The sequence below is a fragment of the Microcebus murinus genome, chromosome 11 (genome assembly GCF_040939455.1).
Source record: "Microcebus murinus isolate Inina chromosome 11, M.murinus_Inina_mat1.0, whole genome shotgun sequence".
NCBI lineage: Eukaryota > Metazoa > Chordata > Mammalia > Primates > Cheirogaleidae > Microcebus > Microcebus murinus.
Genome location: NC_134114.1, coordinates 76291977 through 76305808, shown reverse-complemented (window position 1 = coordinate 76305808; position 13832 = coordinate 76291977). Strand labels below are relative to the sequence as shown.

At 38.2% G+C, this 13832-nt stretch overlaps 1 protein-coding gene and 1 pseudogene across 15 annotated transcripts in view; one reads left to right on the top strand and one right to left on the bottom strand.

Annotated features, from left to right (window-relative positions):
* The window catches only part of PAM (peptidylglycine alpha-amidating monooxygenase), a 269177-nt gene that overhangs the window by 200306 nt on the left and 55039 nt on the right, over positions 1-13832 (bottom strand). The window lies entirely within an intron of this gene.
* Positions 8054-13832, top strand: part of LOC105876442 (ATP-binding cassette sub-family F member 2-like) — a 59889-nt pseudogene continuing 54110 nt past the window's right edge.

Here is a 13832-nt window from a genome sequence, read left to right as displayed (position 1 = left end):
TTGGTTTCATATACTATGCTCATGAACATTTATCTCTTATTTTCTTAGATATTTATGAATAACGTAGGCTTTAACTCAATAGCATTTTTGTTGGCATAGCTCTCCTTCCAGATGTAGTATTAAGTATGGTCTTGAATTAAGGATTAAGTAGCATCTTTAATGCTGCTTCCCTCAACCATCTGCTAGTTTTGTGAGGCTTTACTAAACCAAATGTCATCTTACATGTTTCCATTTCGAATGCTCCTAACCAGCATAAATTTTTTTTAAAAAAAGCTAAATTGAATTAATGTTTAATAAGCTAGAAAGGCACAAAGAAAAGATGAAATAATCAAAGTTTAAGTATTTTTCTCCTAAACAGAGAAGAGAAAGGGACTGGTATCTTTTCTATGGTTAGGGGTCTAGCTGAGATAGTTAGTTCCCTTTCTATGATTTGACTATAATAAGTTCTTCTTCAGCTGTTTAATCTCTCGGATCTTAGGAAGCCTGCACAAGTCTATCATCAGTACCTGTGTCAGTGGTGGGTAATTTCCTATTTCCTGACCGTTTCAACATTTTGCAGGGTCTCCTAATGCCTAATTTGGCATCTAAACATAGGTTTTTTTGTTTTGTTTTGTTTTGTTTTGTTTGTTGTTGTTGTTTGTTTTTTTGAGACAGAGTCTCACTTTGTTGCCCAGGCTAGAGTGAGTGCCGTGGCATCAGCTTGGCTCACAGCAACCTCAATCTCCGGGGCTCAGCGATCCTACTGCCTCAGCCTCCCGAGTAGCTGGGACTACAGGCATGTGCCACCATGCCCAGCTAATTTTTTTTTGTATATATGACTGCTCTATGACATATACTTGAGAGTAGATCTATTAAAAGTCAACTTATGAGCATGGATTATAAGGACTGATAGTAAACTTAAACTCAAGACCACTGAAGTTTAGAGCTTGATTCTGAGTCATATTCCAATTTCTTTCTTCATGCCCACTCTCCGAAGAAAACACCCATGGGAAAAAAGAAGATCCATAACTCTAAATTCCTAGTTAAGTATGCTCGTAGATTACTTGGTTTTAATTGCTCACCCTGATTGTAGTTTGACATCTGTTCCAGTGTTCCTTCCAGGAATCAAGGCACAGATGTAGGAAAGCCTGAATCGCCCAGTTGTTCAGTCTTTCATGTTTAATTACTTGCCACAGCAAAGTTCTATGTGATGGTCACATAGTTAAAATGAAATATTTTAAAGAGAAAAATTTTTCTAAGCTTTGATGTTTTTAAAATAAAAAAATAGGAGTATAATATTCCATTAATTTTTAGTTATGTTTTATAATTGTTTTTACATTCTCTTGTAACTCTCTTCCCTAAAGTTTAGTAAGATTTTTACAGCAATTTATGACTCTATTTCAATTCAATGTTGCTAAATAAACATTGTGATTTTATTCTGTTCTGTAACAACTTTTGATAGTCTTAAAACTCTCAGCTTTGGTGACAAAATGTGTAAACATGAGGGATCTAATTCGGAAGTAGCAAAAGATATTTCCTTGTATGTCCTGTCATCTCTCTTCCCTACAATTCTGCACTCTTCATCTATCTATCCTCTTCCCTATAAGAATTTTCCATTTTAAAAAGTTTTAAGAATTTTTTTTGTTCTCAGTATTGTGCAATTCCTATAAAAATAACCTCTATCGCATCCATTTGGAAAAGTTTTAAAAATGCATTATTCAGATACTGAATTGTCAGTGAGAAAACAGGGCAATTTGGCTGGCTGAAGAGCCTTACAATTGGATTGCTAAAATTATTCTCGAATTACGTTGCACATCCAGCCATTATATTTAGTGAATATGTTAAAAGGAGTTTAACAAATTAAATGTAAACATTCCAATACTCTGCAGTTTTTGTAACTTGATGTTGGCATTCAGCTTTTAATAATTCAGGAGCCTTAAAAAATGGAAGTAGCGCTGAACTTCTCTTCACTTGGGAGAGGCGTTAGTGTTAATGACCACTTAAGGATTCACTAAACTTGGGGCTTAGAACCTAATCCAGCCTCCTACCGAACTATGCTATAAAGAATCAGAAATTTGAAATGTATACAAAGTACCTTAGGAACATCTTTATTTTCTTCATAAAGTTTCCTAATCCCATCCATTTAATATTTATGACTTCACACATTGACACTGCCCAGAGTCTAGTTCTAGTCTATCAAAATTCTTAGATTGGACCCTTTACATGTCAAAACCAGCTCAAGTTTAATCCTTGTTGGGTGCTCTAGACAGCCCTCCTGGGAGCTGAGGCCATCATCATGTAAGTTATTGAGCCCCAATCCCTCCCCTCCCCACCTGCCTGAGCAGGTGGGTCCCAGCATGCCCTCACCTGCTGGGAAATGGGAAGTCAACAGCAGGTTTCCTGGATCAGACCTTCTTCATGCTCTGGGACTGTGTCTTCTACCCTCCTCAATTTAGTTTTGCCACACCTGATTACTAATACCTAGGCCATCCTTACCCTCACTTTCTAGAGTCAGTTTTGCCTTTTGTATTTTGGAAACAAGTAACATTGAGCATGGACTTTAAGAATTTAGGATCTAAAAGAGGGAAAATAAAAAACAAACAAGGAAAGAAAGAAAGAGAGAAAGAAAGAAAGAGAGAGAGAAAGGAAGGAAGGAAGGAAGGAAGGAAGGAAGGAAGGAAGGAAGGAAGGAAGGAAGGAAGGAAGGAAGGAAGGAAGGAAGGAAGGAAGGAAGGGAGGGAGGGAGGGAGGGAGGAAGGAGAGAGAGAGAGAGAGAGAGAGAGAGAGAGAGAGAGAGAGAGAGAGAGAGAAAGAAACATCATGATGTCCCAGAATAAACTCAAACAGGAAAAAGCTAGATAGGCTAACTTGCTGATGGCATAGGAATCGTGTAGGCTGTAAGAAATAGCAGGATCAGGTCAGACACTGCTGCTTCCTTGTCTTACACTTCTTTCCATGTGCCTACTTCATCTTTCGAGCTGAGCGTTATTCCAACTCCTATCATCTATTGATAATCCTTCAATCTTTCTATTTTGTCAAAAGCAAGAAATTTTAGTATAATGCATTTTTATAGCAACATATGACTAGCAACTTCTAAGACTCATATATCTAACACAGGCCATGCATTGCCATACTTTTTTTTTCTCTTGAACTGGACATAAAACAACCAATTTCAATTAGTGTCACTCTTCATCTGCCCTTTGTATATACGGATAAGTTAGTTGACTACCAGGATGAAAAGAGACAGGGAAGTAATAGTTTAAGATTTTAACCAAAGATAAGAATTTTAAATAGGAAAGACAAACTAAGGAAATTTTTAATATAACAGTCTAAAGCACACTAATATATCGTGGGAAATGTTGACAAAATAAAACTGGCACAGAGAGACAAACAAGTTGGGAAAGAAAACAGCACCAGTTAGAGTAGGAGAACTTATGTGAATGAACCTTATTTTCAGTTGTTCTCAGATGGCTCTGAATTGGAGAATTTTTTTCCCTTCTCTAAACTTCCACTCTGTTTAAAATACTTATCCCAGTCTTTTATATCAAAATTATTCACATCTTTTCCATTATGAGAGTGTGGGCTCCTCAGGATAAATTCATATAATTTACTACATAAACTAAAATGTATTTTAAATAACTAAAGTTAAAACTCTTCTTTCTCCCTTCCCACCTCCAATCCTTACCTTGAAAAATTCCAAGCTTGAATGGAGGTGATCATATATTTATACAAAATGAGAAGGTAATTTAAAGTCTATCTTTAAAGATTTCTGGTAATAGAAGATGATAAATTTCTATACATTTATAATTATTTTTCTTCTTTTCTGTTGGTTCACTTCCAATACGCATATCATTTTTCACTCCAACTGTGAAGTGATTAGCTTTACGAATCTAATCCTCAAATCCTTGCCAAAATCCAAAAGTCACTCTTGCCTCTTACTATAAGTGGGTATCCACAGGAACTACAAGCAATGAGTGTATTCCAGAGTTCTTCAGAATGTTTTTCAATCTAATTCCTTTATTCTTTGTTCTGTCTAACATTCTATGGCTAACAGTTTAATCTGTTCAGTTTCCCCCATAAGTATTACGTAGTATGTTTTTCATCTTGTCAATTGTAATTATTTATCCACTGGGAAGAGGGAACTCAAACTAATTAATTTTCCATTATTTAATGATATATGGAATTTATATTATTATGTATAACACACGTGTATTCCTCACAAACCTAGACTGTATGTTTGTGCAAGTATCATACATTATAAAATATGTGTCTAGGACAATGAAATAATTACTTTTTTCTTCTTCTTCATAAAAATATCATTTTTCTGTGCTTCCAATATCTTAAATATCCTTTTCTACATAAGCAATACCCATTTAATTATATGCATAAATTTAAGATATTGGATAAGCATAAATTTCTATGCATTTCTTAACCTGATATCCAAATAAAGAAGTACCATTTATCATAATCTATTTCAAATAGTTATAAAAATTTTAAAATTAACACATTCTTTTAAACTATTTTAATGTTGAGCTTAGGAGACAGCATAGTAAAGTATTTTCATTTGTAACTAGTGCTTGTACTAATGGTTCAAAACACAGTACCCTGATTTGAAATCATCTCTAATGATCTCACTAAAAATAAAATGTTCCATCAGCTCAATTTATTTAGAAACTTTAACTTTTCAAGATGTAGCAATTTTATGTAACGCTCTAAATATTTTAATTGGAGAAAGGGAGTGATGAATTTTTTGAAAAGCCACATTTATTAATGAATATTTCATTAAGTTACAAACTAACTGTCATGGAAATCTGTATATATTATAAGTAATTTTTCATAAATCATTTGATGGCTTCAGCAAGAGGAATACACTCTATTTAAACCGACGCATGTGATGAGGAAATTCCTCTGTGACCACCCTCTCCAAGCAGACTGAAGGCAGATGGTGCTGATGTGTTCAGCAGAGAGGAGTGTTGATCACAGTGTCTGCCAATCAAACACTTGGGAAAGAAATGAGCTCCATCTGTGTTTTAATTACGATAGCAAAACTATCCAGGGTAACTGCCAGAGCTGCACATTTTCATAGAGTACAGGAGACATAATACACACTTTCTTTCATAAATGCAAGTAGAAATTCCCATATATAGTACTGGCCAAAAAACAAAAAATAGGAACACTGTTGACTAAGAACAAAACCTATAACAGTATCAATGTCCTCCCCAAAACATTTATTTTACTGCAGTGCTATGTGTCACATTCCTTCTCTAAGACAATTCTAATGTATAAAAAGAATGAATAGTAAAAGTGAAGAGGTGATATATCTGAGAAAGTTAAACATTACACACAAGTATTTTGGATACATAAGGGTCATCCTACTAAAATTCAGTAAAATGAGAAAACGTATACAATATACAAATTTATATTATATTTGCACAATTATATATTATATGTAATTATATGTATTGTATATTGATACATTACTGTATTATATACATATTATTACAAAATATTATTTTATTAAAAGAAATATTAGCATTTTCAAAACTTTTCTAGCAAGTGACACCTTGTTCATTTTCTCCCAAATAATATTAGGCTGTTTCATTGTTGTTGTTCTATTTTGTTAATCTGTTTGCTATGATTCTCACAAATGAATTTATTCTGGATCTCACCTTATTTCACCACTTTGTAAACAGAAAATGTGAAAGTACATATAAAACTTAAGGCTTATACTTCTACTCTGGAAGGTTTCAGGATCTTTTTATTACTGGAAGTGCAAACAAGCAGGAAAGAATACAGGGAGGGATTAAAGAGAAAGAGCTTTCCTTTGTCATTCCATTTTGTACTCTCCCAACTCAGTCTCCTCTTCCACTCTCTCACTAGCACCAAATATTTGGCATCAAGGATTAGAGAGTAAATTCGGGGATTCACACTGATCTCTAAAGTATCATACTGTCTTGAACTTTGAGAAGTGGTATGAGTGTGCACAAATACTCATCATGAAAAGATTTCTAAACTCTGTGCATCATAACAAAAGAAATCGACTCATCCAATAAGCATTTATCTAGTGCTTACAATATGCTGATAGCTGGAGTATAAAGGTGAATGAAGATGGCCCCTTCCCTAAAGGATCTGAGTCTAGGAAATAACTGAATGTAATAAATAAATAAATAAATAAATAAATAAATAAATAAATAAGCAAGCCACACATACAATAAGACCTTGCATGACTGGTAACAGAATGGAGGGGAGACTTACTCTTCTGGAGATTTGGGGAAACATTCAGAGGGATAAGTAGACTTTCTCTGGGACAAAAGAGGCAGAAGGCAGTGCACAGTAAACAGAGGGCACATCATGAGCCAAGGCAGAGGCAAACTTGACAGTCCATATGCTTCCTCTCACCTACTTATTTCTTGGGAATCTTGGCGACCTGCAGTGTCAAGCGCTACCAAGAAGTTACTGGGATAAGGTCAGGAAAAGGCATATTATATTTAGCCATCTGATAGTTATTAGTAACTTCTTACAGAACAGTTTTAGTTTTAAAGCAGGTTTCATGTGCCCTGCAAAGACCTGAAAGGGGTAAAGGCACAGGCCCTGCAGCTATGTGAAGAGGAGTACTCCAGGCAGGGGTAAGAGCAACTGTAGAGGCCTAGAGTGGGAAATGAGTTTGCCCTGTGCTAGGGAAAGTGCAGAAATAAAGTCAGAGGGGAGAAGGGGGCCAGCCTGTTAGGGCTTGGCTTCTGAAGAATGGAGAGACATGATCTGACATACATTTTGAAAGAATCGCTGTAGCCACTATACAGAGATTAATTAAAGGGAGACAAGGTAAGGGGCTGTTGCAAAAACCTAAGTGAGAGGTAATGATGGCTTGGACCTGACTGGTGGTAATGCAGGTGGTGAAAAATGGTCAGAGTCTGGCTGTATGTCAAAGGTAGCACTAATAGGTTATAGAGTATAAGAAGAGAGGAGGAAGGAATGACTCCAAGGTTTTTGACCTGAGCAACGAAAATGGCACTTTCCAATAGAAATATAATGTGAACCACACACGTAATTTTTAATTTTCTGATAGTCACATTTAAAAAAGCAAAAAGACAATGATAAAGTCAATTTTTAAAATATATCATATTTAACCTATTATAAACAAAATATTCTTTCAACAAGTAATTACATATAAGTAATCAATATAAAATAAAATATAAGTAATTCAATATAAGCATCAATATAAGTAATCAATATAAAATAAATTATTAATAAAATATTTTACACCCGTTTTCCAAATTAAGTCTTTGAAATTTGGTTTGTATTTCACATTCAGAGCACATCTTAATTGGGACTGGCCACATTTAAGTGCTCAATGGCACATGTAACTAGTGGCTACCATATTGGGATAGTGCAAAACTAGAATAATTTTTTTAAGTTTTAATTCTAATAGTAAGTCATGAGTAGCAATACAGTATTCATGAATAAGGGGTTAGTTAACAAATTGTGGTACAACCCAGTAGCTATTAAAAACTAGGTTTCTAAAGAATTCGGAGAGCATACAAAACATGTAAACAGCTAGAGAAAAACAATACACACAATATATAATCTCATGAGTGGGAGTGAGGATTAAGCATGCATACCCACAGAGGCCTGGAAAGACACATAACAAAATGTTAATATTGATGATTTCTGGGATGACCAAGATAGGAAAAACTATAGGAAGAGCAGGTTTGGTTCAAGGGGATAATCAGGAGTTTGGGACGTTATGTTTAGGATATCCCAAGCAGAAATATATTGTCTAAAGTTCATGAGAGAGGTTCATATCAGCAATATGAATTTCATATTCATATCAGCAATATGAATTTAGAAACTGTCAGATTATAGATGGAATTTAAAGTTAAAGAGAGAATAAGATCACTAAGACAGTAAGTTTCAATAGGGAAGAAACTAGGATTGAACCTTGGGATACTCTTTTAGAGTCAGAAAGATGATAAGAACCAGCAAACGAGACTGAAAAGAACAGCAAGTTAGGTTTAAGGAAAACTAGAAGAGCCTGGTGCTTGTAGGAGTAAAGCATGACCACCTGTTTCAAATGATGGTGAAAAGTGAAGTCAGAAGAGGACAGAAAACTGACCACTGTCTTGACCTGATGCCACAGGTAACCCTGACACAAGCAGTTTGGATGGAGAGGTGAGTTCTGAAAAGTGGATGAAGATTGACCAGGAGGTAGAGGCCACTCCGTGAGGCCCAGCTCTCTTTGAAAGACGAGAAACCTCCCCCTGTGGTTTATCACCACGCCCTCTGAGCTGGGCAAGAAGAAGGCAGCCAAAAAGAAGGAAGCTGCCAAAGCTTGACAGCGGCCCGGAAAGGGACGTGAAGAAAACAGAGATGCAGTAACAGAACCACAGGAGGCAGAGGAGGACAATGAGGTCAATGGCAGGCAGACTACAGAAATGGATCTGTGGACCAGGAGCTAGAGGACTTTGAGATGAAGAAAGCTGCTGCTTGAGCTGTCACTGGTGTCTTGACCTCTCACCCTAACAGTACTGATGTCCCCATTATCAATCTCTCCCTCACCTTCCATGGTCAAGAGCTGCTCAGTGATAGCAAACTGGAATTAAACTCAAGCCATCACTATGGCCTCACTGGCTTAAATGGAACTGGAAAGTCCATGCTTCTTCTCTGCTATCAGGAAATGTTGCCAGCACGTTGCCATCTACCAGCTGACTCAAGAGATGCCCCCTAGTGACAAGACACCCTTGCAGTGCTTTATGGAATTTGACACAGAGCGGGTCATGCTGGAGAGGAAGGCTGAGCAGCTGGCTCATGAGGACGGAGGGTGGGACACTCACGGTGGTAGGGTGAGCCCTACCAGCGCCTGCAGTTACTGGATGCCAACAAGGTGGAGATGAGGGCCTTGTGAGTCTTACATGGACTGGGTTCCACACCTGCCATGAAACAGGAGAAACTCAAAGACTTCAGTAGGGGCTGGAGGATGAGGGCTGCCCTTGCCAGAGCCCTCTTTATTTGGCCCTTCATGCTGCTCCTGGACAAGCCCACCAACCACCTGGATATGGATGCTTGTGTGTGTTTGGAAGAACAACTAAAAACTTTTAAGCACAGGCTGGTCCTCATCTCCCATTCCCAGGATTTTCTGAATGATGTCCCTACCAACATCATTCACATGCACAACAAAAAACTGAAGAATTATGTAGGTAATTATGATCAGTACATGAAGACACGGCTGGAGCTGGAGGAGAACCAGACAGAGAGATTCCCTAGGCAGCAGGATCAGATTTTGTACACAACTACATTGCTAGGTTTGGTCATGGCAGTGCCAAGCTAGCCCGGCAGGCACAGAGCAAGGTGAAGATGCTACAGAAAATGATAGCATCAGGACTGACAGAGAGGGTCATGAGCATGACAAGACATTGTCATTTTATTTCCCACCACGTGGTGAGATCCCACCACCCATCATTATGGTACAAAATGTAAGCTTCAAGTATATAAAAGATAGACCTTGCATCTACAATAATCTAGACTTTGGCATTGGCCTCAACACATGAGTGACTCTGGTAGGGCCCACTGGAGCAGGGAAGTCAGATTTTCTGAAGCCACTAAATGGAGAGCTACTACCCACAGATGGGAAGATCCAAAAACACTGTCATTCAAAATAGGGCATTAACCATCAGCATTTACAAGAGCAGCTGGACTTAGATCTCTCACCTTTGGAGTACATGATGAAGTGCTGCCCAGAGATCAAGGGGAAAGAAGAAATGAGGAGGATCATTGGGTGACATGGTCTCACTGGAAAACAACAGGTGAGTCCAATTTGGAACCTATCGGATGGGCATAAGTGCTAAGTGTGTCTGGCTGGCCAGGCAGAACCCCTACCTGTTCTTCCTAGATGAGCCCACCAATCACCTTGATATTGAGGCCAAACACATGCTGGCAAATGCTATCAATGAGTTTGAAGGTGGTATGATGCTAGTCAGCCATGACTTCAGACACATTCAGCAGGTTGCACATGAAATTTGGGTTTGTGAGAAGCAGATAATCACCAAGTGGCCTGGAGACATCCTGGCCTACAAGGGGCACCTCAAGTCTAAGCTGGTGGATGACGAACCCCAGCTCACTAAGTGGACCCACAACATGTGTGTTCTCTGCCTGGGCTCAGGGTCTGGTGCTCCATCTGGGACTAACAGCAGCCACCCTGACCAGCTGCTCAGGACAGGACCCTGGGGCTATCCTCCTGCACTGCTGCAGTTCTGCTCCCCTAGCCTCTCCCCTGCCCCCCAACCTGCCTTAGCTGCACTCTGATATCTCATCTACTACTGGACAGTACCAGTCCATTTCCTATCCTCCTTCCAGTTATGTTTGTCCATGTCTGGACTCAGCCAGCCCCTCACCTGAGAGTAAGCCCAAGGCCCAAACCCTGGATCTGGCCTGTGAAGGAGCTCAGGATCCTCATTTTCTGGATTTGGGTGATGTTGGAGGAATACCCCCCAGCCCACCACCCCTATTCCTTTTTGCTTTTGATTTGGAGTTCTGGTGCCTTAGTCCTGGTCAGTTTTTAAATAATCTTTTAACAGTGTAATTTTTAGACCTGCATGGCATCTACAAAGCATCCAATAAATAAAAAGGAAGCCATGGTCTACCCTCTCCAAAAGAAAAAGAGAGACCAGGAGGAAAAGAACAGGAGACAACATGTACAGACTACACTTGAGCAGTTTTGCTGTGAAGGAGAGAAAAGAAATAGGGGCGTTTGTATCAGTGCAGTATCACATCCTTGTATTCTCATCTTCTCTCTCCTACTATCATGTAAGTTTTTTAAGGCAGAGGATACCTTAATTATTTGGGCCCAACATTGCTTTTGTGGCAAAGAATTTAAAATGTGTGTCTGGCAGTAATATAGTAATTTTTACACAGGCTGGCAGAGTGACTACTGAGTTAAACTATTAGATTAGCATGAGAATTAATTCATGATTTGGATCATCAATAGGATAAAACCTCAACTCAGGATAAATACCTCTGAAAAATAACTGCAATCTGATAATTACTGGCTGTCAGGAATCCTAAGTATAAATTTCTAGATGACTCACTGAAACCTTTCATCAACAATGATCTTTTTCTTTTTGCCAAAGTCTAAGTTTAAAAACCACTAAACCCTACATTTCTTTGACATTACTGCAATAACAAAAAAAAATCTCAAACATGTAAATTTGAAAGCAGCTAAGCAGTGCAACATCTGCTATGACACAAAAAGACATAGACTGTAAATCAAATCAATAAAGGAGATTGTTACAACAGACACTACACTGAGTAGAAAAATCAATTGTTCTTCCAACTTTGAACATTTTAGTTAAGTCTAGACAAATTTCAAGCTATTGTTTCTGCACAACCTGTCTTTCAACAATGGTTCAAACTAACTGGAAAATCTTCCTAGAGCTAACATGCTAGGAGACAATTCTAGATAACTATCAAGTCTGACATACATTGGATTTGGGTATAAGAACAACTTGCATTAGGTTTCATTTAGAAAATACAAGTTATTTCTAAATAGACTGAAGGGACTTCATTTTAAAAGTTTAGCACCCAAGACTGAGAAATGTCGGCTAGAGTTGCGGTGGTGTCAAAGAAATATTAATAAAGGTTTTTTTGTTTTTGTTTTTGTTTTGAGGCACAGTCTCATTCTGTTGCCCAGGCTAGAGTGCCGTGGTGTCAGCCTAGCTCACAGCAACCTCAAACTCCTGGGCTCTGGCGATCTTCCTGCCTCAGCCTCCCAGTAGTAACTACAGGCATGCGTCACCATGCCAGGCTAGTTTTCTCTATATATTTTTAGTTGGCCAATTAATTTCTTTCTATTTTTATTAGAGGCAGGGTCTCGCTCTTGCTCAGGCTGGTTTCAAACTCCTGACCTTGAGTGATCCTCTCGCCTCAGCCTTCCAGAGTGCTACAATTACAGACATGAGCCCCTACACCTGGCCAGTAAAGTTTTGAAGTATTTAAACTTGATTTTTAGCTAGTTGAAAAGTATAAACCGGTAATTTAATGCAGGAGATTCAATATGTAAGTAATCTATTCCACTCACCATATAATGCCTGTTAAAACATTAAAAAAAATTTTTCAGCTGCTGCTTCTTTACCTCTTCCTATGTCCTACCAAGACTACAGTCTCCAACACAACCTTACTGTTCTGTTTCGGTTCCCTTTCTCCTGGTCTGCAAATTCTGTCTTAAGTTTCTTCATTCTATAACCAACCATGTCCCTTCCTTCTGCTCACTCTCTTCTTTAATTTTACCTACCTTCTTCCCATCTGAAGGAAATACTGGTAATTGTACAAGCAGGGATCACCACAGTGTGGGGTGTAAGGAGGAATGGGGGCTTTACACTCAGTGGAGGTTCAAAAAAACAGGAGTAGGTTGCTTAAAATCAATGTTATAGGGAGACTAAAAGGAGATGGAAACAAGAGTAAAGAGAAGGACCAGGTTGGGAAGAGTTCATTGTAAAGTAACTCTGAGTCTGTGCATGTGAGTGTATGTATACTTGTGTTCCACATGTGGGTGTGTATGAGAAAGAGAGAAAAAGATAAGTTTTATGATAGAACACAAAAGAAACATATGTGAGTTTTACAGTTGCACAAATGGGACTGAGAGAGGCTGAGAGGTTGGAGGGGAGAATAAAAAGCTTAACAGGATAACAATAGATCCACTACCAAGTAAATATAGTAATTCATTTAGAATTTTATGAAAAATTTGCTCTTTAGTTGAATGCAAATATTAATAAAACAAATGTATTAAATTCCAACTGGAATTTGCTGCTTGGCAAGAATTACCATGAAAATAAAACAATAATAATTATTAAACAATAAGAAAATTATTCCCCATATATAGTCATGCTCTTAGCTGAAACTCCTTGAGATCTGGGTGTCACATTGTCCTTTGATTAATTCCGTATTGCACTTGGTGCACCATCACGCACGTGAGGGCATTCAATAGTAATTACTGAGATTGCACGTTGATTGAAACGGACAGAACTGACCTTTGCCAATAAGGAAAACAGCGCCACTTGACTCTTTTCCTACTCTAATATTACAATTGGTAAATCATATTCCTCTGTCACTTTCTCTACTGAGATTCTTGGGGAAGTGCTGAGCTTAAATTGTGGCATAAATTTGCTATTGGAAGGTTTGAATTTATTAAAATCTTTGCGTTAGTGAGCTCAGTCCTTGACTTATGAACACCGAAGGTGACCTAATGGTCTCCAGTTGCCTCCCCTCTCCTGTCCCCTAGGCATAGAGAAAAAGCATGTAAGACCAGCTCTGTTTCCCATCGTGGCTGCAGCAACATCCAGGAACCAGCCTTCTGCACCCACCACATGCTCCTTACTTTTTGTAAAGTCATGTAGGATAGACATGGGGCCAACAGGCATGGGGCACAGTCTTCCCTAAGATTGTCCACCTGGCTAGTTCACAGTGCACTGGTCCCAGAAAACCCCCAGCAGAAGATGGCAAGCATTTGTTCCTATGTCTTCATGCCCCTTAAGGTACTGCTGCTCAGCCTTCTCCAGATTTGCCCCAGGCCATAAGATTTAGCTTGCAGAAAGGGTACCCTTTATTTCCATTAATCCTCATTCCAAAGCAGACTACTTTAGAGGAATTAATGAAAGTATTATTCTAAGACTCTCGCTACTGGAGCAGAAATGGGCCTAAAATAAGGACATTCCACAAATTTAAATTAAAATAAAAAAACTTTCTTCATAAACAATTTCAATAACTGCTTTTCTTTCTGTAAGTTTCGCCCCATTTTAAATGTGGAAGTAAAATTAAAGCAACAATAAATGAAAGGATAACAACACTGAATGCAAGATCACTAA